We start from the raw sequence: 25,857 nt of genomic DNA, 5'->3' as shown, positions 1-25,857 counted from the left end.
GATCAAATGTTATACTATGTTCATTTTTAAAAAAATATTTTGCTTCTCTCACAAGTACAAGAAAAAAAGTGTCTTCATCCAGATACATTAAAGTGGGTGATCGAGAAATGGACTTGAACTCAGAATCTTTGATGATTATAGATAAAATAGCTTGGGAGAACCTAATCTAAACAAATTGATTTGAGATAAACACAAAGCTCAAATTAATGGTACAACCTAGAAATGCTCTCTGAAAGGCTAGATCTTTGGAATTTTATGCAATGTGGAAGAGGAGTGGGTTCTGTTAATAGGACAGACTTCGTGCAACATATGTTAAGAAAAAATTTGGAAGCACTTAAAAAAACACAAGTTGGAAGCTCAATCTTGCAAAAAAAAAAAAAGGAAAAAAAATCCTTAAAATATTTTGGAGCTTTTAGGAGAAAGTCAATATTAAAATTAGTACGAACATGAGAAAGGGCTTTATGAGTTGAGTGACTGTTGTTTTTCTAAATGTCAGCATGGAAACCCAAACAGAGAGGTGAGTTGGGTCCCTGGAAAGACTTACTGGGAAAACTGAGTGTTAAGTTTGTGACGTGGTTGATGGCAACCAAAAATTGTCAAGTGCATGATGACAAAGTATTTCCTGGAACTAGGGGCAGCTTCAAGACATAAACAAGGATGATATTGTGGGGGCCTATGCTTTAAACCTGGATGGGATCTATATGTGGCAATATTACCAGCGGTTTGAAAAACGTTCCCAGACAGAGGTCTCTGGAATTTGGAAGCCATTCATAGATGGTTTGAGCTGAGCTTTCTACTGAATTGACAATCTTGTGTACAGCAGAGGGAATCAACCAACTTTATTTATTCAAAAAAAAATTTTTTTTAACAACCAACTTTAAAACATAACTTGCTTTCTGGTTTTATCTTGACATCATGGAAAATAACCAAGTTTATTTTTTGTTTATTTTTTTTATTTTTTTTAATAACCAAGTTTAAAACATAACTTGTACTCTGCTTTCATTTTAATGTCATTATCTTGAAAAATATAATACTCATCTATTAACAAGGACTAGGACTTACTTCATTAAAGCTTTTAGGGTTTCACCCTGAAAATCATATTTAATTGAATTCTTACCTTTAATTCAACATTATATGCTCTAAAGGTATAAACACCTACTCTAAGGAAAGCAAAGAAGTGCATTCTAATTCAAAGTTACAAACCTCTCTGAACATTAGTTTCTAATCTATGAAAAGGACCTAATGATCTAACCTCTTTATGAGAGTTTATGGGCTTTTTGTTGTTGTTTTTGTCTTCATGATCAAAATCAGTTGTTGTTGATGTGACCTTCTTAGAGTGATGTTTAGTTCCATTAGAAGGGAAGAGATTATATAATGCATATAATAATATACAACATATGTATATATTTATAATATAGATATAGATAAATATAGATATAGATAAATATTAGATAATAGATAATATATATATAATTCTCTTAATATGATGCTCAAGAAATTTACCACACTGTACACTATATATCAAATAAGAAACCCTCTCTGTGAAAACTAGAAAAGCAGTTTACCTAGCTTCCCAATATACTTCTCCAAAACATTTTATTCCCCACAGAGTAGGAAAAGCACTTTGCAAAATACCTAAAACATCAGCCTGAATAGGGTTGTTGTGACTCCTAAAGCCTTGGGTGTTTCTGGCTCATACGTTACCATTTATGTTACCATTTACAGAAACAATGAAGTGTTTTTGTTTAAAAGTCTTTCCCCTCTAATTAAACAGAGATGGAACTGAGTCAACAATGGAGTTCTGGAAGCTGACAAACTGAAAATGTCAATAAGCTTTTAGAGACATGCTCTGTCTAAAGAAATTAGGAAGTTCCATTGATCCTGAATTCTTAAGAAGAGAAAAAGACCTATAGATCAGAAAGTAGGCCTTAAGAGGAGCTGGGGAACCCTTAGCCTGATCATGATTCCTTCCCCTTACAAACTCTGATACACAGGCTAGGAAGAGAAGGCCAGGGCTTGCCAGATTTTCAGGAAAGTTCCATACTCCTTTAGTTATGCAGCATTTTCAGCATTTTCATTTTCTCTATAGTATCCCCTCACCCTTTTGTAAAATAGAAGAGATAATGCTTAACAGAATCCATCAGATCTCAGAAAGCAGAGCAGTCTGGTGGACTGTAATAATTTTCTTTTATCTATCTTTATACTTGGAGTTGGGAGAGGGATTCTTTATACATTAACCACAGAGCAATTTCCATGTCTATAAAACTTTTACCTCACCCAATAGATCTCATATTTTATGGTGATGGTTGCACAACTTTGTGAATACACAAAACCCAATGAGTTATGCCCTTTAAATGGGTGAATTATATGATATGGGAATTATACTTCAACAAAGTGGTTATAAAAAAATGTTAGCGTGTGTAACATTAGCTAGGATACACAGTCTTGTCTTAGCCCAAGAGGCGGAATCTCTAGGTGCTGCGTCCAAGCAACTGTTGTTTTAAACAAATATACCAGGTGACTCCAAGGAGTTGACCCAAAGTTCACACTTTCTAAGGAAATCTAAAAGATGATGCATTTTGGTGCTTAACCTAAACAAGAAAAGAAATCTTACCAAAGTTCAGAATAACCAATAATCAATAAACAAATAGCCTTCCTTCAGAAATCATAAATTTGATGCAAATTTTAATTCCCCCTTTGAATAGGAATATTATTAGTATTGTCGGGACCATGATACATTTTGACTGGAGACAGGTCAGGTATCCCCTCAGATAACTTACATGAGCATTTAATAGGCCACAGTGGAATTTCTGGTAGATTTTCTTACTTAATCCTCTTTGAGTTATAGGAGCTGGGAAAGCCACCCACCTTCTGCAGATGGGAAAGTGGAGATCCAGCAAGGTTAAACGTCTCGCCCAAAACACCTGATATCTGATCAACTTTGGATATCAGGTCTTCTGACACCTAGTTAAGCACTTTTTTCACTATAAGAATCTGTCTTAAGAAATGCTTCTTCAAAAAATATATATATAAAAAATGCTTCTTCAGCATGGCCTGCCCCTAACCTTTAGGAGCTATTGTTTGAGCACATTTGTGAAGTTGCTAAAAAATGTCCATCTTTTTTTCTATCTGCCGCACAAAAGAAAATGCACAATTTAACACATTTCCCCCCAATTCTCTGTGGCAGTTTTGTCTAAAAACTGGATTAATGTATATCAGCAACGAGGAGACTTTGTAAGTGTGTGTGTCTGTGTGGAGAGAGAGAGAGAGAGAGAGAGAGAGAGAGAGAGAGACAACATATATTTTTGTCTTCATGTGTTTATGGAAAGAAGGATAGAACATTATTTTAATGTGAAAGGACAAAATAGGATCATTTATTAATTTGTATGTGAACTGTTAAAAGAAACTAACATGTATTGGATAATTACTATGCTATAAATCTACTTCCCTCCTGTCACCAACCCACCCACCCCCTCATTCCTTAAAGACATGCTTCTGGCTTACTGCCTGCTTCACCCAGACCCCCTTATTTTCCTGAGGTGAATTAATGTCCTTGTGAATATCTAAAGCCTCTCAATTCCTTGATCATATCTGTATTAACCTTCACTTCCATTCCATTTTAGAGATCTACTCCCAGAGCAATGTCATCACCCTGACTTTGAAATATTTGAAATATTTATTTCACAGATCCCACTGACTACAGCTCTTGCAATTAGACATCAAGGAATTCTGCAAGCTTCTGGTCAACCCATTCTTCTCTTTACTTCCTTTCAGGAAAACCTGAGATTTTAAGTTTATTTCTTCAGTCCCTACCTTATCAATTCCCAAACTTCCTGGCCCCATTGTCCTTTTGTCGAAGGCACCTAACAGAATCTCTCTACTCAGGCCATCCGGCTTCCCCCTTTCTCTGTGCTTGCTGTGGGCCAGCAGCTCTATGCAGTTTTCTCTCCAACCTAATCTTGGTCTTGGGGCTGCCTAGAATCCTTCCAGCTCCTTTAGAGTTTTCTCATCTTCATCTAAATTTTAAAGACAGTATCTTGGCCCTGAGACCAAATAGATGAACTTTCTTCTTTACAGCATTTTTCATGGGAATGTCTTCAATTTACTATCTTCAAAGTTATAGAAGTAAAAATATCCCAGAACCCATTTTTCCCTGCTTTTCTTTTGCTACAATAAGATAGATGTGTCTCTCTTACTTGAGGGAGACCCTTAAGGTACTTTTCACATATCTCTGTTTCTTTTTTTTTTTCCTCTCTTCATATTTTCAGTAAAACATACTGAATCTTCTATCTTAAAATTAAAAAAAAATAAAATAAAGGGCTTTCATACCCCTGTTCTTCAATATAGCATTCTTTCATTTAGTTGCTCAAACTAGAAGCTTTGGAATCATCATTTATTCCTTTTTCTCCCCTTTATCCTCTGTATCCAACTGATATGCAAGTCCTGCCTCAATATCTCTTCATTTACTCAATTTTATCCACTTCCAATGCAAAAAGGCTCTACAACAGTTTTGTCCAGGAGAAATATAATGTGAGTCCTGTGCAAAACTCAATTTTCTAGTAGCCACAAAAGTAAAAAGAAGCAATGGAATTAATTTTAATAATATATTTTATTTAATCCAATATATTAAAGTTGTTATCATTTCAACATGAGGTCATGATAAAAAAGATTATGGAGTTATTTTACCTTCTCACTTTAGCCACATTTTAATAAATATGTTGTTCATGGCTACCATATTGGACACTGCAGCTCTGGATCATCGTCTCTTGCCTGAGTCCTTCATTTCTTTGCTGATGCCAGAAAGAAGCTTCCAGTGGTTTTTCATGCTTCTTCCTGGGGCCCCTTCCCGTATGTTCTATATACTACACCCAGAATAAGTTTTCTAAAAATAAAATCTCATGTTGTTTTCCTGTGTCGAACTCCACATGGTTTCTCACAGATCTCTGAGCATTTATGATATTTACAAGGCCCTTGCCTACTTTCCACTTCAGCTCTTCCTTTTCATGTTCCACAGTATAGGATATATCCTCCTCAATAAATTTAATTTTGTTCCTTAAAGCCATTATAATCTTCTTGACTTTTAGGCGATTGCATATTATTTCTTCTGATTAGAATGGTCTTCATTCTCCTGTGCCCATTCATCCTCAATAGGCTAACTGTTGCTCATACTTCATGCCTCTACAGAAACCTTTCGTCTCCTAGAACTGGGTTAAAGGGTTCTTCCTGTGTATTCACATCGAACTCTTAGCTTCTTCCATCGTATCCTTTATTACACTATTGATGCTTTTCTACATGGTAACCTCCCTCCTTGACCCAAAGTATAGTCAGAACAAGGATAGCACTAATTTTGTCACTTTTTTATCCCTAGCTCCAAACATAGTGCATACATATGGTAGATGATCAATAGACGTGCATGGAAAAAAATGAATGAGTAAATTAATAGATGTAATGATTTTTAGTACCAGAAAAGAAAAGAGAGAACCTTTCCTATTTGTAAATTCTTCTGTGGTTTAAAAGTGCTTATCTCTTGTCCTTTCTTGATTTCTTGGACCTCGCTAATTTCCAGATAAATATGCTTCAAAAGAAATAGTTTATTTAAGGTAGGTATTAAAAGGTAAAGAGCATGAAACAGCTCTTCTGCTAGAAGAAAGACAGGAAAACTTCTCACAGAGAGTAACTGTGAATTGCATAGCATGTATTGGAAGAATTAACATTCGATTTTGTAGTGAGATAACTGTTATTAATGTCAACAATAACGTCTATGTCACTAAATCCTTTTTATTTTAAAGATTTTATTTATTCATGAGAGACACAGAGAGACGTAGGCAGAGGGAGAAGCAGGCTCCCTGTGAGGAGCCTGATGCGGGACTCGAACCCAGGATCCTGGGATCATGACCTGAGCCAAATGCTCAACCACTGAGCCACCCACGTGCCTGTAGGTGACAGTATTTTAAATATTTGAGTATTTGAAACTCACTTTCTATTCTTTTCACAATGGGATCCCTGAAACCTTATTCCTCTGCTTTTCTTCCAGTCTCCTTGGCTCCCGTTTCTTTTCATTCTCCTTTCTCCGTCTTTACATATTAGAGTTCCTGAAAGTAGATCTTCAGTCCTCTTTGTCTCATTCTCTGCTCTGTCTCTAATTAGTTCCATCCAGTCCCTCACTTTATTTTTCTATACCGATGTTTCTCAAGTATATATTTCAATGCCAAAGATGGAGAGATGACTGTACCTCAAACTGAACAAAATAAAAATAGAATTAATGATCACCTATAAAACTCACTCTCCCTCTAAAATATTCTCTTTTATTGAATGACACTATTATGCATGTAATTGTTCAAACCAGAGCACTGGGACTCACCTTAGACACCTTCTCTCACAGTCCTTATTTCCAATATCTCTCTAAGTCAGCCAACATTTTAGTGACTTAATGTCAGAAATCTTTTACATTTATAAACACATATAGAGTCCTTAAAGTATACACATTATATATTATTTATATATTATTATATATACGTAAATATATGTACACATATAGATGCATACATACAATTTTTCTTGCAGAGCTATGGTGTTTTTCCTGGGGGTCCACACAACATTTAGCCAAATGCTGCTAAGAGTGGAGGCATTCTTATTATCCTTTCTGCTTTTTTGTACATCAGGGGAGAACTTTTAGTTTCCAAAGTGAGGGTAAGGGCAATGTCATAATTAGCATCTTCTTTGTTAGTCAAGAAGGACAAGAGGGCCATCTGGATGGCTCAGTGGTTGAGCCTCTGCCTTTGGCCCAAGGCGTGATCCTGGAGTCCCTCAATCGAGTCCCACATCGGGCTCCCTGTGTGGAGCCTGCTTCTCCCTCTGCCTCTGTCTCTGCCTCTCTTTGTGTCCCTCATGAATAAATAAAATCTTAAAAAAAAAAAGGGACAAGAAATATGAGCATTTTGGATACCAGTTAACATTTATATCCTGTTCCTCCCTACTTAGGAGCTTGTAGCATAATAACAAAGTTTGGAATTGGAGGGGAGCAGCATGAAGTACAGCCCTTGGGAGCTAAACATTTGAATCCAGGGGAAAAGCTATGGCTTTTCTTAATTTGCCTCTAATCCTTTAAGAAGAGTTCAAATACAGAGGACCTACTGAGAAAGAGTACCTCATCTTGTGTGATTGCCTTTACCTCACTTTCCCTGTTGTTGATAAATAAGCAGGAAAGTTTTATATTCTTTCTATATCTAGGATTAGTGAAAAAGATAATTGCTGGCTACCATTCCACTTGTCTGATCCTGACCTTATCGGCAGGGCCAAGAAAGCCCCAACCTAGTGTTATAAGACTGACAATAATTTGGGACCCAAGCTGCTCCCACCTACCCAGGTGTGGACGTTAAGTCTCACCCTTTACTTTTCTCCAACTCTCACTTAGCTCGATTTAGTCATGAGAGTAAGTTCTAGCTAATAGGATTGGAGGGGAAATGATGTTTGTTTACAACTTTTGGCAGGTGTCCTAAAAGGAGGGAAATGCGCCTCTTCACACTACAGCCCAGGAAGGTAGGAAACATCATTGTTTCTGGGGTTCATATGTCCAGCTAAAAGTCACAAGATTTATTATAGGAAGGTGAACAGCAATCTGTGGCACATGCATAGAGAACATTTTTTCAGGGACGTCTGGGTGGCCCAGCGGTTGAGCGCCTGCCTTCGGCCCCGGGTGTGATCCTGGAGTCCTGGGATCGAGTCCTGCATCAGGCTCCCTGCAGGGAGCCTGCTTCTTCCTCTGCCTGTGTCTCTGACTCTCTCTCATGAATAAATAAATAAATAAAATCTTAAAAAAAAGAAAACATTTATTCAGCCTAGGGATATAAATTGAAGGGTGAGATAAGCTTGGCTTGACTTCTGCTTTCAACATCTGTACCTATGTGAACGTGGGCAAATTAAAGTGTTCTGGTTTGTTTCTTCCTTCAGTACTCCATGCAAAATTCCCTTGCAGAATTCATCAGGTTTTATTGCAATTGATATTTGTGTTCCCCTGTGCTTAGGTTAGCTCCCAGCACACAGTTTCGCTCCCTATTCTTGTAACAGTTATTAGAGAGAGTAGATTCCCTATCGGTGTGACAACTGTTTGCTCCTTTCCTCTATATGCATTGCTTTCATCCGTTTTCCCTCTTTTGGGTACCATCTTTTTTCTTTTCAGATTAGTTATGCAGTCTGCATGTGCACACACTGGCACATTAATCCCATTCCTCTGTTAACACATTCCATTCCCTTTTGTACCTACATTTTTAAAAACTTTATTGAGGCATAATTTACATGTCATAAAATTTACACATTTTAACTGTACAATTAAGTAATTTTTGGTAATTTTACTGAGTTGTGTAACCATTATCATAATCTGATTTTAGAATCTTTTAGAGCATCTTTGTTACCCCAGTAGAATCCCTTATTTAAGAAAAAAAAATCTCCTTTTAAGAAAAAAAAAAAAGAGTTTCCCACTTGAAATTGTAAGCCAGAATGTATTATATGCCTACTGAGAATGTAGTGACTGCTAGTACTGTGGAGAATTCATATAGAATAATATACAATACCTAATCTCAGAGAATGAGCTGGTTGGCAAAATAAGGCCTCTGAGAACACCATAAGAAAATATGTATCCTATTTTCAGTTTTTGTGAATAGGCCAGTACTATAAGACTATAAAACCTATCATAAATAGATCATCTGAATTTGGAAAAATCTTTTAGGCTCCATATAGATATGTTTTTCTCCTTCCAGTCTTAAAACATCCTTTCTTAAACTGACTGACCATTGATAGTTTCCAGAAGTATGGGCTTTTTCTAACATCTCTTCTGTAAATGTCATCTTAAATATGTACCTCCTTCTGTTTCCATCTATTTGTAACCAGAATCTAAATTATAGAATTTGCATCTTTCCAAGTAGGATCTAACTTACTGTTCAATAAATACTTCTAATTCTAAATGCAAGTTATGATCGCTGTAATTTTTCACTTTGGGATACTTACCGAAAAGTATTTTCTGAATTTATTAACTTTCTCTGAATTAAATATAACCAGTAGCTTTTTTGGCCCTCAGGTTATTATTAACAATAATTAACTGTGGTGATGAAGGATTACTAATAGTTATGATCCTGAGGAGTAACACAATATATTTCAAAGCTCTCTCTGTTCCTTTAGGTGTTGAGAAAAGCAATCCAGTCTTTTTTCACCCAGGAAGACACAAGCACTGGGCATTCCCAGGCGCCAAGAGCAGATTACTCTCCTCCCACCCCTTTCCTATTCTCATCTCAAGCTTCTCTAATGTGTAGCAAAGCAGCAGAGACACTCACTCACCTAGCGGAGATGGGATTTATGAGGTTAAGAAATGCTTCTTTTTAGCACTTGAACACCTGCCTTCACCAGTTTTATTTTAGATGAAGGGAAATAGAGAAGTTGGAATGAGTCAGCTTCTTTTCATCCTCTAGCAACACCAGTTCCCAAGCTCTGGAGTCCTCTGCTTTCAGCATTGTGACTGGCTTTGCTGCCCATACAACATGGTGGAGAACCTGAGAAAGGACGCCCTCCAGGGCTGTGGTCTCAACTTTGGCTGCATATAGGGCCGCTTGGGAAGTCTTTAAAAATCTTATGCCAAGAATAGGGCAGAATGGTTAAATCGGTATATTTGGAAATGGGGTTTAAGTATCAAAAATTTTTTTCTAAAGCTTGCCAAGTACTTCCAATATGCAGCCAAGATCAAGAACCACTGGGTTAGTAATAGACCTCTCTTGTTTTTTTCCTCCAGTTTTATTGAGATAAAATTGATATATAGCATTGTATTAATTTAAGGTGTACAATATAATGATTTGGTGTATGTACAGACCGCAAAGCGATTAAAAGAGTAGGTTTAGTTAAACACCATCACTGGACATCTCTTGTTGATATGTGAACAGACCTCAAGCCGCAGGCCCCAGGCTTAGCTGCACATTAGAATTACCTGGGATTTTAAAAAGATACCGATGCCTGGACCCACTCCTAGAGATTCTGATTTAGTTGGTTTGGGATTGGGCTCCAGCAAGCATCAGCATTCTTCAAAGGCTCTGCCAGTAATTCTAATGTGTAGTCAGGAGTAAGAACTGCTGCCTGGACTGGGAATAAACATCTTCACTCAGTTCTGAGGGAAACGTGCTCTGTACCTGGCGGCCAGAGTGCCAGGAGCCAAAGCGAGTGTGAAAGGGAAGGTGTAAGCACAGCCAGAGATGAAAGTCACCTGCTTCAAAGTGGGGGCCTGTGGTCAGTCCTTGGGAATGATGTGTGTGTGAGAGAGAGAGAGACAGAGACAAAGGGAGACTGAGAAGGGGAAATTTGTCTCCAACCAAGAGAAACACGAGGGTAGAAGATAGAACTGAGTTTTTTTAGACTCTATAATTGTGGACATTTGGCCAGGCTCTCTTCATCTGTGAGCAAAGTTGGTGCAGTTTTATTTGCATAAAGATAATGTGATCCAAGTTTCCTGAAAAGACCCCTTCATTCCAAAGTGTGCCTCCTATTCACCTTTCTCATCAACTCCCGTGGCAGAAAAAAGCCCAGCAAGTTAGAGCCTTTCTTTTAGGTTAAGCCAGGCCAGTAAATCAACTTTATATCCTCCATTGGCTTTAGAGCTTCTTCTTCTTTCTTCTTTCTTTTCTTCCTTCCTTCCTTCCTTCCTTTCTTCTTCTTCTTCTTCTTCTTCTTCTTCTTCTTCTTCTTCTTCTTCTTTCTTCTTCTTCTTCTTCTTCTTCTTCTTCTTCTTCTTCTTCTTCTTCTTTCTTCTTCTTCTTCTTCTTCTTCTTCTTTCTTTTCTTCTTTCTTCTTCCTCCTCCTCCTCCTTAAATCATATGCACTTATCTAGGCCTTGGAAGGTAGACAATGAGTAAGCATTTAAAAAGAGCCTTCTCTGAGCCTAGCTCTGAAATATCAGAGTTGCCCCAGAGAGAAGGGAGTTGTCCCACACGAGGAGTTCCCTCAGGTGATGGAGAAATAAGCCCCAACCTGAGGCCCGGGACAAAAGAGGCGAGGTCACTGGAGGCCAGTGTCCTTCCTTTACGATGAACCACATGCTACAGTCGCAGTTTACCCTGGTGAAAACCTGGGGAGGGAAGACACGGTTTGGAAATGTTCTGGCTTGAGGCAGAGCTCCTAATGGCTGTCCACTGACGTGGTTTGTTTTGTGGGTTTTTTTTTTTTTTGGACATTCTGTATTATTATATTAGATCAGCATGTGGCTTGTTCTAGTTAAAAACAAAATCTGATTATGAGCCATTATTTGTTTAAATTACTGTAAGCAAACACAGTAACTTACTTATTTTTAATCTCAGAGTTGATTATGAAGCTTGTGGTTCACTCAGAAATATTTTGAAGCCTGCGCTCCCCGCTCGGCCCGGGCCGTGACCGCGCGCTCCCCGCCCCGTACGAGACGCTCGGCTGCAGCCGCGGGGAGCCCGGGCCGGGGGGGGGGGGGGGGGGGCAGGCGGGGGCGGGGGGCAGGCGGGGGCAGGCGGGGGCGGTGCTCCGGCCCCGCAGACCCCACGCCCCCGCTCGGGTGCGGCCGCCGGCCGGGGTGTGGGCGGCCCCGGAGGGGAGGGGGAGGGGAGGGGGAGGGGAGGGGGAGGGGAGGGGGAGGGGAGGGGGAGGGGAGGGGGAGGGGAGGGGGAGGGGAGGGGGAGGGGAGGGGGAGGGGAGGGGAGGGGAGGGGCCCGCCCCCCGACGCGGGAGAGCAGTTGCCGAGGCCGAGGCCGGGGGTCGGGGTGCGGCCCGGGGTCGGGAGGGCGGGCAAGCAGCGGGGGGGGGGGGGGGCGGGGGAGCTCAGGGGCCGGGCCGGGGCCGCGGGGTTTGTAATATCAAACCCGGAGAAAACTCCGCCCTGGGCAGGCTCCCCGCCCCGACTTTGGCGTCGTTGATGTAGACCTAAGGTGCAGGGACGGTGGCAGCGTCCGTTTTTTCAGTTTGGTCCCCGTGGAAGAGAGCACGGTGCAGAGTCACCCCCCCGTCCAACAGGTGGCTGCCGGCGCTGCCCTACCCGGCCGATGGGGCTTGGGGGGCAGGTCGTTCACCACCAGCCGAGTGCGCACTGGGGGCCCCAACTCCCCGCCTCGGCAGCAGGCCTCGCGGGGGCCCGGGCGACGCGCCTCGGTCGGGAATGCGGGGGGCGGGGGGAGGGGGAGGGGGCGCAGGCGGGCCAGGCCCCCGCGGGACCCCCCCGCGATGCGCGCGACCGCCCCCTGGCACTAAGCGCCACCGCCCCCCTCCCCCGGCAGGGCGCCCCGTGCCCTCCCCTCCCCCTCCCCCCACCCGGCTGGGCGCCCCCTGTGCCCCCCCACCGCGGGCCCGCGGGGCCGGCCGCCGTGCTCCGGAGCTCGTCCCGCCCGGGCCCAGGCCTCCGGCTGCGGCGGGCCCCGAGCGCAGGGCCGCGGGCCGGGACGAGAGGCTGCGGGCAGACACGCGCGGCCCGGCCGTCGCCCGAGTTCAGTCCGGGCCGAGGCGCGAGCGGCGGCTGCGAGGCGGCATGACAGCCTTTCCCAGAAAAGCGCTTCGCGGCCGGGGGATGTAGCTCAGTGGTAGAGCGCGCGCTTCGCATGTGTGAGGTCCCGGGTTCAATCCCCGGCATCTCCAGGCGGCCGGCCTCGCTTTTTTGCTTTTTTTCTATTACGGACGCGCGTTTCGCTCCCGGTTTCGCGCCCAAGGACGGTGTCTAAAAGGGAGACCGAGGAAACCGGCGAAGCTCGGGGACACAGCCTTTTCGGTTGCTCCAAGCAAAAGTGAAACCGGAACCCCCTTGGTTCCTCATTCCTCCTTTTTCTCCATTTGCATAAAACCAGCGCCTGGCCGTCCTCACTGACGTGTGCTCTGGGACCTAAGCCTCCGGGCCGGGAAGAAAAAAGCTGCATTGGCCGGGAATCGAACCCGGGCCTCCCGCGTGGCAGGCGAGAATTCTACCACTGAACCACCAATGCGCTGGCGGCAGTCGCTGTCCGCGCCCGGCAGCAGAGCCCGTCCCGGCGGCGGAGCCTCCTCCCCGCAGCGGAGCCCCCTCCCGGCGGAGGGGCCGAGGGGCCGTCGGGGCGCCGATGCCTGCAAGCGAGCGCTCAGCTCAGCAGGAGACCCTGGAGAACGGGGACATCGGCAGGGACCCCCGGGCGCGGCCCTCAGGGAGGTGGCCCACCGCAGTCTGCGACGTGCCGACGGGACCCCTCCCAGGCTCAGGCCCCCCGACGATGGGGGTCCTCGGCAGGCCCGGGGGATGGGGTCAGGGAGCTGTGGCAGGGACTCGGACCCCGGCCCATATTGCAAGGGTGAATTAGAAGGCGTGCCCTGCGACAGCCGTGATGCTGTCCAGATGACCTCAATTCCCCAAACCGCCCCTTGCTTCACTGTGAAGGACTTGATCATGGGACCCCTTTCGACCCTAACAGTACGCCTCGGAGCCTCTGCCCTTCATCTCCAGAGAAAGGAAAATTGCAGACCTTGCAACAAAGATAGACGAGGGAGAAAAACCAAAATGAAGGAAATGCATTTATAGAAATGGACCTAAGCGTGAGATAGAAGGCTCTGGATTTAAACATCATTTGCCCTTTATCCGTGAGAGGGAAATTCCCAATAATTTGCAGGATCTTTGATGTCCAAAGAAGACTGAGGGGTGGGGAAAGCCATATGAGAGTCAACAACCAGCAGCGACCAGGCGCTGGGCTTTGTAAGGACATTGCGGTGGACTTGAACCCACTGAGGTCCCACTTAACAACTGAGGGAACTGAGGCCCTTAGAGGCAAGATTAGAACACATGTAGTGTCGAGCAATCTCTGGTTGCTTAGCCACAGCCCTGTTTTGCCTAGAAAAGAATAAATCACTGTGTGTACTGCACCCAGAAATACTGCACGTAGCTCAGGACATTATATATGAAAAACAGTAGAGTGGAGTTACAGAAAACGATAAAAGGCTAAAGAATAATGTAAGAACTTCTACATTAAGATTTATTTTTAGGGACTTTTTATTTAGTTTGTGGATATGCAGAATTTAAAGACAAATACCGTATTAAATTATTAAGGCATAAAAGATGTGAAGAGACCAGGGAATTTGTAAATTGAAACTGCAATCCTAAGTAACCTGTGGAAGAACAAGGTCAAATCATTTTACCTCTCAGAACTTCAGTTCTTTAAAATGAGAGAACTGGAGAGAGAGGTGGATTTCAAATTGCATTCTGAAGGGCTCTAAGTTTTCAGAAGAGCCTCAGGGCCGTTGGCTGGTGGGGCCCTGCCTTCTTTGCCCAGGCCCCTAACTTCCACCAGGCCATTTATTTACTTTTGTTTGAGGGATTATAAATCTAATTAAAAACAACAACAACAACAACAACTTTGAAATGCCCTGTACTACATGACCTAAGTTCCTTCAAACTCCAAAATGTGATTCAAAATTTAAAACAGTCTAGAAGTCCCTCAGCCCAAGAAACACTATCAAAAATTTAAACAGGTAGAAGGGATCAAATAAGTAGGGCCTAATGGCAAACCATTTTAGTGGCCTGTCAAAGGCCGTTCTACATTTTTCTTACCGCAAGTCCACGAGTCTACCAGAATCAAATGTGGTTTGCTAAGCCAGTTATCTCGTGTCCTTTCCAGAGATTGGTCGAGGATGGGTTTTGTGATACTTCCTGCCAAAGAGAGGGCGGTATAGACAGCTAGGGGCTTCTGGGAAAGAGGGTATGCAAGATCCCTTTTGCCTCTTGTTTCCTGCTCTTAACATTGACATGAGGTCATGTCAATGCTTGGAGCTGCCCCAGCCATTTTGTGACTTGAGAGACTGAGAGTGACCCAGAAGATAGAGACACTACACCATCCTAGAATTTTCTTCATCCAGACTTTTGGTTAAGTAAGGTAATTAAAGATCTTTATTGTTTAAGCCCCTTCGAGTTGGGCATTTTGTTGCACAGCCAAGAGCATTCCGGGGGGTGGGGGGGAGTGTCTGTTTAGCACTTATTTCTGATAGAAGTCTGGCACAAGTCTTCTATTCTGTAGACAATTGGTACATTGAAATTTGGGTGAGATTAACTTTCTCTTTCATCTGTTTCTCTATCACAGTGATAGGTATGTGAAACAGATCTAGCCTTTTTTTTTTTTTGACACTGTGTTTAATTTGGAGATGGACATGTGGCCATAGATGGGACAACTTTCCAGAACCCACCAGAACTTTCTTTCCGGAGCTGTAAGCAAAGACTGTCTTGCAGCTCAGGTGAGCAAACAGGTGGAATGTGTAGCTAGGTTTGCTCTATCTTGCCTTCCAGGAAACAGAGAGAGAGAGAGAGAGAGAGAGAGAGAGAGAAACACACCCTCAATATGACATTGAGCCCCTAGAAGCAACCATGCCTAACTAGAACAAATTCTGGACCTTGTGTTTTTTGTGAGTCAGTAAGTTGTCCTTAGAAAATAAATTCTTTTTTTTAAGACAGTTTAAGTAGCATTTATATTGCTTGCATCTAAACAAAAATTGAGAGAAACAATCTTACCCAAAACAGTAAATTTAGAGAACTCATTACCCTTGAATGTGATAGAACCTGAAAATATGGAAGTGTAAGAAAAATTCAAAGAAATGCATCTGTGGTAGATTTACAAGAAGACCATAAAATCCATGAAAAAGTTTGTAGACATACCTCTGGTTTGTTAGAATAAGGTTACTTTTGTAGCAAGGAAAGAAAAGCCACTGAAAATTTTTTGAGCAAGGGAAGGATCAAAGTATTTGACGGGGTCATCTAACAGCAACGTGACAGAGGAGTGGAAACTGAAAGTCAGGAAATTCACTTGGGAGGTGCTTACGATGGAAGTGGAGAGGCAGGTCCCGAACCAGGAGGTCCCGAACCGGGAGGAAGACTCTAGCATGAGGTCCATGGCAAGGCGGACGTGGGGAGAAAGCAATCTAGCTGCAGTGACTGGGAGGATGATGGCATCATGTAGGAAAGTCAGGAAGAAAAATGACTGGAAGGAAAAGGGTGGAGTGAAGTGCTCACTTTGGGCAGCATAGACTCGAGGTAAGTAGGGGGAGATGCCTCCTGGGCAGTTGACATCGAGATCTAGAGAAATCAAGGCTACCGAAGGGGGGCTGGAAGCCAACCGGGCAGACATGAAAGCTAAGTGTGTGGAAGTGGAGGGAGCCACAGGCAGAGCAGAGCTGAAGGCCCAGCCCAGAGAAGGGGTGTTTTTAGGGAGCGGTAGGAGTCCAGGAGCCCAAGGTAGAGAAGCCGGGGCGTGGGTTGTTGTGGAACCTCTTGCTAATACTGAGCAACACATCAGGACAGATGTGGGCATCGCTGTGCTGCAGAGCCGCATTGAGCTCCTTGTCGGTAAAGCCTGGAAAGACACCAGGATGGCCACCAGTGTCTTCTGGGGGGGTGTCGGCCAGCACTGTGCCCCGCCTGCTGAGCATCCTTGCTCGAGGAGTGGCCCCTACTGGGGCTGGCAGAGAGGAGAAAACGGGGAGTGCCTTGGAATGTTCCACAATCATTTCTCTTAGGACTCCCATCACTGCGACAGCCCAGTGGGGCAGGCAGGACTTGCAGGTTGCATCAGAGCGCCTGGGATCACTTGCTTGGGGCTCCGTAGTCCGGGTTGGTGTTGGCTCGCTGTGGAAATGTGGCCAGGCTTGTATCATCCGAAGAAAACAAACCATTTAGAAACAGAAATAGTTCATATAATACATAGCCACCAAAGCAAAGCTTTTTTTTTTTTTTTTGAAACTTCTGAGTGATTGTATTGATTTAATACACACAGCTTATTTCTGTCCCAGGTTACAAACTAGCCCTGGGGAAATGGTGGAGCCAGTCATTTGGATTGCCCTTTACTGGCTGGGAATTAAATCATTACTTATTCCATTTTAGATTCACAAGTAGTACCCCAAGGCCTACTTTCCCAAGGATTAAAATCAAGGCATGGAAATGAAGAATCCAGGTGTAATTCTCAGATGCATGCAGATGTTGAGAATGCAGCAATTTTTCCCGGAAAGCTGTCACTGCAGAATCATCCTGCTCGTGGTATGCTCGTTCCTAGTCCTCCAGCCCGTCCAATTAGTCAACAAGTCTGACTTCCCCCTTTTAAAACAGCATCACATCTTGCTCTTCCTCGTAGGGCCATCCCTCCTGCCTCCTGCAGGTCCTTTATCAGCTCACTCCCGGGGTTACCTGGGAAACCCCTGCTTTCCTTTGCCATCCTTCCCTTGCCTCTGGTTGAACGTCCTCCCTCCCTCTCCTACTATTTCCCTTCCTCTTCTCCTCCTGTTTCTAATTTCCTTAATTTTTGAAAATTCAATCATTCCTTTATTGCCAGTTCAAAACTGAATCAGTTGCAAATTCATATAGAGTCTTCAGGGTGGAGGATATGTGGGTCTGAATTCTTTGTCCTTCTCTCCACACCCATTACTGGCCCAGCTTATATTCACATACTCTTGGGCTGTGCCACTTGGCTACCTACAGCCTAACGGTGGAAATGGCCTTCTCCTCCCTTCCCTCTCTCTTTCCTCTCAGGTCATTTGGCCTTTTAAAATATGTAACTTTTCTCATAAGGAGCCCATGTGTATGCTGCAACATTCAAAAGGTGTAAGAGTATGCGTTAAAAAGCTTACCTTCATCCCACCGTCCATGTTTACACTCATTTCCTGGGTTCCATTTATCAGAGGCAAGCCACTGTCATCAGTTTCTTGCATTTCCATCCACAGATATCATATGTAGATACAAATATTGCACTTAGCTTTTATGCACAAATGCTCCACACCACATATACTGTGGTGCTCCTTGCCTTTTCTTTCTTTCTTTCTCTTTAAGATGATAGATACCAGAAACTTTTTCTTCTATACAAGTGGAGCTACCTCTTTCTTTTTAATGGTTCTATGTTCATATCCAACTGCCCTTTACTGGCTAGGAATTAAAAGATTACTTATTCCATCTCACAATCACCAATAGTGTTCCAAGGCCAAGTTTCCTAAAGACTTAGGATCGAGGAATGGGAATGAAGAATCCAACTTTAAGGCTAAGATGTATGAAGATGGTGAAAATGTCCATTGCATGAAGGTATGTCATTACCTTAAGCAGTTCCTCAGAAAAGGACATTTAATTTGTTTCTGATCTTTCACTAGTAGAAACAACACCGCAGTGAAGATCTTTGAACAAATGCCATTTTGCTCATTTATTCAATTATCTGCAGAATAAATTCCTAGAAGTGTGACTGCTAAGTCAAAAGGTGAGAGCATTTTAAATTTTAATATGTATTAAGGCATTATTCCCAAGAGAGGTCTATATATATTTTTTAAACATTGTTTTTGGGATCCCTGGGTGGCGCAGCGGTTTAGCGCCTGCCTTTGGCCCAGGGCGCGATCCTGGAGACCCAGGATCAAATCCCACGTCGGGCTCCCGGTGCATGGAGCCTGCTTCTCCCTCTGCCTGTGTCTCTGCCCCTCCCTCTCATTCTGTGTGACTATCATAAATAAATAAAAAATAAGTAAACATTGTTTTCACTTTATCACTTTCGCTCACAAACTTAAGTGGATCCTAATTCCAACTACATTTTTTTATACATTTCTAGATTCAGGGTGAACATCATGGATGTGCAACCTGTACATTCACACAGAGTCTTGCACTTAGCTTAGCTGTTGCTTTGTTGTAATTCTTAATTTTTGAACAAGGGGCCCTGTGTTTTCATCTGGCGCTAAAAATGATGTAGCCAGTCCTAGCCAAATTCTGCAGACGCCCTACCTCCCAGGCCCATTTTAACTATTGCAGTCATATATTCTTGCTGCCCCTGTTATGCACAAAACACAGCATGCTCATTCCTCACGATGATGGCTCTGGTCAGGTTGCTTTCTCCACTCTGTACGTTTCCCTTAGTCTTTGTGCATCTTTCCAGGCAGAGTTTCAGCTTGAGCACCATTTGGGAATCCTTATCCAACTATTCTAACCAACTTGTATTTTCCTTTTTCTCTCTGACTCCAAAGGTCTGCCTCTTCCACCCTGCACTTAGCTGCTTATCAGTTCGGATTCTGTCCCTCAAATCCCGTTAATAGTAGGAGAGTCCATTTATTTTATTTGGGCCTCAGTTTCCTTGGGTGTAAATGAAGTTATTGTTCTAGGTCATTGAGATTCTTCTCAGTGTTAATCATCTGTGAACTTTTCATATTGCTTTGAAAGATGCTGAACTTAAGGTTGTAGACAAGATATACAAGTCTGACTAGGTGAAAACACAATTGAATTCTAAACGAGGTCATAGCAGAGTTAAAGGGCACTAGATTATAGAGTAATACATTTGGATAGAGAAGACATATTCTAATTAAATTTTTTAGGAGTTAAAGAAATTCAAGTTAAAAAAGGAGATATCTGGAGTGCCTGGCTGGCTCAGTTGGTAGAGCATGTGACTTTTGATCTCAGGGTGGTGATTTCAAGCCCCGGGTTGGGTGCGGAGCTTATTTAAAAATAAATAAAATTAAATAAAAAGTTTTTTTAGAAAATTTAAAAGGCACCTGAGTGGCTCAGTCATTTGCCTTTGACTAAGGTCATGATCCCGGGGTCCTAGGATCAAGTCTCACATTGGGCTCCCTGTTCCTCTGTCCCTCCCCTTGCTCATGCCCATGCTCTTGCTCTCTATCTGAAATAAAATCTTTAAAAAATTTTTTTAAAGGAGATATCCCTTTAGACCCACTAGACAATATTATAAGGCTGCACAATACTGAATGTGAGCGAACACATGGGAACATTTGACCCTGTGGGCATATGGGTGAAGGCAGCCATTTCAGAGGGCAGCTGGTACCATTTGGGCACATTAGGTTTGCATATAAACCATGGACTAGTATGTCCATTTAGAAATACTTGTGTATATAAATTCTTATGTAGGTCAAATAATTTCTTATTGAAGTCAAGAAAAGGACTTGGACTTACTATACCAGGATGTTCATTGCAGGATGTTCATTGGCTTCTAGGGAGGCAGAGGGACCAGGATAGGGATAAGGGGGTAAAGTTGAATAAATATATACATAAAACAAAGAGGTATGGCTGCAATGATAATAGAATGTCATGAACAGAGAAGTATGATTGACTCAATTTTAGACAGATTAGTTTGTCCAACTCAAAAAATGATGAAAAGTAAAAGTAAAGCATACATGTTATAAAAATTCAAACAGCACAGAAAACTATAAAATCAGAAGTTAAATTCTTCTTCCAGTCTAGTGTATTTTTCTTCCTTGTTTCCTGGAATTAGTTCTTGAAGTTTTCAACCATTAATAATTTCTTATTTAACCTGTCTCTTTCTACATCCATTTCAGCACAGCAGATCTGCCCTTGCTACAATAATGACAGAGTCCTCCATAGTAGAGAGACACAGCATAATTTAATCAATCCCTTATTGATGGGCCCTGTTTACTAGAATGTCTCTCATTTTCTTATTGATTTTTCAGAGTATTTGTGTATTAACAAACCTTACTTGTATTTTCCTTTGCTGAACTCCTACACTATTTCCTACACTATTTTGATAGTCCCTATCAAAATTTAGCTCAAATATCTACTATTTCCAGTTTTTACTGTTATTCATACCTTCCTAATACATTGCATTTGTGGTCAGGGCAGGGAAACTTGTATATGGTTATTTTGTTTGTTTTCATAATTGTGTTTCAGCAACCCCTAACACAATATTGGATATAAAGTCAGTGTTTAAATTTTCTGATTGACATTGGGAATTGCATATGCAAAGTAACCTATCAAGAATCATCGATATATATGAATAATAATTGATATTTTTTCAGTAGAAAACTCCAAATGAGGTCTGGAAATACTTTAAAACTCTCTCTCTCTCTCTCTCTCTCTCTCTCTCTCTCTCTTTCTCTTTTCTCCCTCCACCCCCTTTCTCTTTCTCATATCCTGGAAAAATAACACTGAGCATACTATCTTCAAACACTGCAAAATTACTTCAGAATTATAATAGAATACATGTGAGTTTTGGTATAATTTATATATCAGATGTTATGTGTTGAATTGTTTTCCCCAAAATTCATATGTGGAAGTTCTAACCCCTGGTACCTGTGAATGTGACCCTTTTCTTAACTTATTTTTTTGAAATAGGGTCTATGAAGATGATTGGGATAAAGTCATAGGGAGGGGACAAATTCCGTAAGGCTGGGTCCTGATAAAAAGGGAGAATTGGACACAGAAACAGACACACACACACACACACATACACACACACGGAGAAAGAAGTCCATGTAAGAGGAAGGCATGGATGGGGCAATGCTTCTACAAGCCAAGGAACACTAAAGATTGCTAGCAAACTTCCAGAAGCTAGGAAAGAGGCATAAAACAGATTCTCCCTCATAGCCCTCATAAGGACAATCCTACCAAAACATTGATCTTGGACTTCTAACCTCCAAAACCGTGAGACAGTATATTTCTGTTGTTCAGGCCACACAATTTGTGGTACTTTGTTGCTGCAGCTCTAACAAATGAAAACATCAGGTTATCAGGAAGAAGTAACTCAGTTAAAATAGTACAATATGAATTTTTTAACTTGGCAGAAACCAGTATATTTGTTTATATTAATAACAGTAACTTTATTATTAATATGAATTCTTGCCTTAAATAGGCTCCTATGATTTAAACAACACAAAGCTAGACCAAACAGTGATCTGATACCAGAAAAGTCAAGGAACTATCCCACATGAACAGGTAGGAAAGAGAATTGAATTCCACAAATAAACTCTTCTACAAAAATAGCATCCTGGTTACCAGAGGCTTAATTTAGGGAAGCTTAGTAAATAATTTAATTTAAGAAAGTACTAGTTTCTTAAAGAAATTAGTGTAGCTTCTCTAGCAAGACTCATAGATGACATAATTGACAACCCCTTTTTTAGAGAGAGCAGCAGCAGGCGTGGGGGGTGGGCAAAGGGAGAAGGAGAGAGAGAATCTCAAGCAGGCTCGCCACGCAGCAGGAGCGGCCATGGAGCATGGTCTCATAACCCTGAGATCACAACCCTGAGATCACAATCTAAGCCAAAATCAAGAGTCGGACCCTTAATCGGCTGAGCCACCTAGGCACCCCAACAACCACTTTTTTTGAGAATAGCTTTCCCTTTAGACAAGTTTTTAGAATAATTCCTAATCTAAATGTTTCTAGTTCTATTTTCATGATTATTTTAGGGGTTAGAAACATTAAATATAATTAATGGTCATGAAGGGTGGCAGAGATAGGCATAAAACAAGAAGGACACAGAGCTTTCAGGACAGAATGAAATTTTTTTTCGCTTTCAATCATGTAAATATCATTGCAAAATCTATACATTTGTCTTACCAAATGCTTTGCTTATTGATCATGTAGCTTTGCAAATTTTCTGATTTGCTCTTAAATGTACTGTGTCCATTTGTAAATATAACTCAGGTTCCCACATGCCTCTTCAGCTGTGCATACACATTCACGCACACTCACGCATAGGCATATATTGCCTTTTTTTTCTCCCTAAAAGAAACATGAAAGATAAATCTACAGAGATGTGTGAGAATGAGGCAGGTAAGTAAGACATCCTTGAGTGTACATTTCTGTATAGCTTTGTATTTTGAACCATTTAAACATGTTCATATAACAATATTTAATAAGAAATAATGAGGAAAGCTGACCCTAAAATTTGAATGTGAACAGAAACCAGGGAGCCTAACTGTATATAAAACACAACCACACATGTATGAGAGAATTAATTCAAATAACATTCAAACAAGTACTTTGTATATTTTTTTGTGACATGTATTCTAAGGAAAAAAATGGCAAAACAAATCTTGAATTTTACATGGTAGATGCGTTATGAATAGTGGCATTTATTAAAAAAAGAAAAAATAGTACTATTGATAAATGAATTCTGAAACTCTTACGTGTATTGTATGATAGTGCAAATGAGTAATATATCAATGTTCTGTGGTATTAAGTTTCTCACTTTGAAGAGGGAGATAAAAACATAGATTGAGGGAATATGAGAAAAACTGTTACTGAATTTGAACTAGAGATCATCACTAAAAATCATAGTTAAAGAAAAGTTTTCCCTTAATTTTGTCAATTGAAAGGGCATGAAAGCAATGGCACTTTAGTATCCAATGAGCATACCCCAGACCTTAGTGATGTATCCTGGTATTGTGGGGTGAGGTTAAGAGGGAGAAAGGCTCACCCCAAAAAAGCATTATGCTATTTTCCACATTTTTGTAAGGGCAATAATGTATGTAATTGTAGAGGGAGGACTGTATGAAAAAAGGGATTATGAGACTGGTATTGTGGGGCAAGTGCACCCTCTGTCATTTACCAGCTATGTGAACCTTAGCGGGTTACTTAAGCTTTCTGCCTTAGTCATAAAAATCTATTAAATAGGTATAACAATGGTTCTGACCTTGTTGGAGGAGGTACACTTAGCTAAAGGGTGCTGCTCTCTATTCCAGGGCAAGCATTCCCCACTCCTTTCCAGAGACACGTTTTTTTTTTTCTTTTAGTGTATGAATAGCATTGATAAACTTGCAATTGGTTTAAGTTCTTCTCCTTCTTGTGCAGGACATCATTTTTGCTGCCTGTAACACATCTTTTTATTCGAATCCATTGGATGGCCAGACTGTTATTTCTAGGTTACACTGGAACATAACATGTGTGCTGAATAATGTAAAGGGGCAAGCAAAGCCTCCCGGACCAAGGGTGAATTCTCTCCCCAAAATCTTTGTTTACTCACAACTAGAGAGTCTTCATGATAAAATACAGTGTAGGAGATCCTAGAAAGATCTAGTTTCCCTGTGTTCGAACTGGCCCACCCACTGCCTGCCCTGCTACTGCTGGCAACCCATAGACTCTTTGCTTCCAACAAATTCTGGCTTTCTTGTGTGTGTGTGTGTGTGTGTGTGTGTGTGTGTGTGTGTGTGTGGTGTATTCTGTTGTTTCCTCTTCCCTATGGCCCCCAGACTTGCTCTTAGAAAGTATAAATTTCCCTGCTTCCTGCTACTCCCTTTTGTGGGTATTTATTTCCTTTAATACAGTGCTCCTGAGTCTCAGTTCAGCTCAGTCTCTAAGGGCCCAGTGTGGATGCCACTGGCCTAGAGAATAGAACTCAGATGATCCCTTATACAACTGTGTGCCCCCTCAGCATTATGCAGAGTTTGTTTTCTTTAAGTATGCATGAATCGAACGGACAAATCCATCTTTTGAGTTGTTTGTAAATGCCTTGAGCTTTTCACACCCAGGATTGTGTTGTCCTAGAAGTGACATGCAACTGGGCAAAAGATCTTAACAGAAACGGACAGATTTAACTTTGGGTGAACACTAAGAACCTGTAACACATTTGTCTTTATTTATTTATTTATTTTTTTTTATTTACACTCACTTACTGCAAGGGGTTGTGTTGCAAAGCCATATACCATTTGACTTTGCTCCTTAGCATTCATGACCATCTTATCTTGAGTTTATGCTTAAAAGGTTAATATTGCTATTAGTTACTTGGAGACCTCTTTACTCTTCCCCTTTCCCTATTACATAAATACAATATTTACCCAAAAAGGATATTGCACTGAGGAAAGGAATATTCCATTTGGTCAATTAACTGAATGTCTAACACAGAAAAATTATTTCCAGTTTAATGTAATTTTCTTTTCACTTCTAAGACTGATTTTATGTAGTGGAAGAAAGACAAATTGAGGTTGGAAAAGATAAGTAAAAATACATGTATTTCTTTTAAGGAACTAGTCTTTGTTCAGCTTGACCTAACAACAAAATCATTCTCATAAGCTAGAACAGAAGGGGAAACTAGGGCTTGTGTAACTTGCTTAAGATCCTTCAAAAAGTAAGTGCAAGGTTGGGATCCTGAACCCAGAGCTTATATTCTTGACAGCTGGGTCTGTAGCACACCTATAACAGATTTATTCTATGTTTGATTTGCACAACTTTTCAGTCATATTAAATTCTGTATATTGAAGAATGCAACAATGAACATTTCTAGCAGTTTTTCCTTTAGTGCCAAATAACTGGAAGACATCAAGCTAATAAGATGCTTTCTACTATGACCTTAGGGGCTGTTAAATCTGAAGTTGTTCCTCAGAAGGACGAGGATTCCAAGTGTCATTGCCATGTTCTGACTCCATGATTCTAAATTATAGAACTGATACGTGTTCTAAAAATAGCATTTATAATGTTTGAATCACTGGTAAGAATTCTTCCTGCAGCATCTTTTATAGGCTTAAGGAGTACTTTGCCTGTCCAGAAAAGCCAATGCCACTTAGATAGAAAGTAGTTTGCTTGGGCTCAGCTTAGCATCCTGAATAAGAGTCAGTTAAGAACCCTGGTAATCCCCTGAGGCTTCCACTAGCAGCATTGAGTAATAAAGATGTAGGCTAAAGCCAACCTTAGAAAGTACTTCAGACAACTGAAACACTTGTGGCGTGGTATCATGGTTAAGAGTACAGGACCTGGGCAGGCTACCAAGGTTTAAATCTCATCTCTAGCTCTAGCTCTGTGAACTCAAGCCGGGCATCTCTATCTCTTTCTTAGTTGCTTCCTCGCTAAAATGGGCATGCAATTGCACCTCCCTCATAGGGTTTTTCTGAGAATTAAATGGGCTCATGCATACAAAGCTCTTCCAGAGTGTTCAGCACTTAATTAACTTTAGCTCAATAAATGTTAGCTATTAATAATAATACAGGAGAACCAATATTGTAAAGCTTGTTTCCCACCAGTATAAGATAAGTAACATGGCTACGAGCACAAATAAATTAAAAACTGAGAGAAGAAACTACATAGTAGACCAAATATATTTTTGCTGAGTTTACAAAAATGGCAATTTGGTACTTCATTAATATTTTATAATTTTTCCTTGTACTTTTTG

General features: G+C 41.5%; 2 non-coding genes across 2 annotated transcripts; one reads left to right on the top strand and one right to left on the bottom strand.

Annotated features, from left to right (window-relative positions):
- Positions 1 to 12,552: 12,552 nt before the first annotated feature.
- TRNAA-CGC (transfer RNA alanine (anticodon CGC)) lies at positions 12,553 to 12,624 on the top strand. The gene has a single exon. It is a non-coding gene; the product is annotated as a tRNA-Ala (tRNA).
- A 270-nt stretch (positions 12,625 to 12,894) lies between these two features.
- TRNAG-GCC (transfer RNA glycine (anticodon GCC)) lies at positions 12,895 to 12,965 on the bottom strand. Its single transcript has one exon. It is a non-coding gene; the product is annotated as a tRNA-Gly (tRNA).
- Positions 12,966 to 25,857: the final 12,892 nt, after the last annotated feature.

Source organism: Nyctereutes procyonoides, unplaced genomic scaffold (assembly GCF_905146905.1).
Source record: "Nyctereutes procyonoides isolate TBG_1078 unplaced genomic scaffold, NYPRO_anot_genome, whole genome shotgun sequence".
Classification (NCBI taxonomy): domain Eukaryota; kingdom Metazoa; phylum Chordata; class Mammalia; order Carnivora; family Canidae; genus Nyctereutes; species Nyctereutes procyonoides.
Note: the sequence above shows the minus strand (reverse complement) of the source record. Positions and strands in the feature narration are given on the sequence as shown.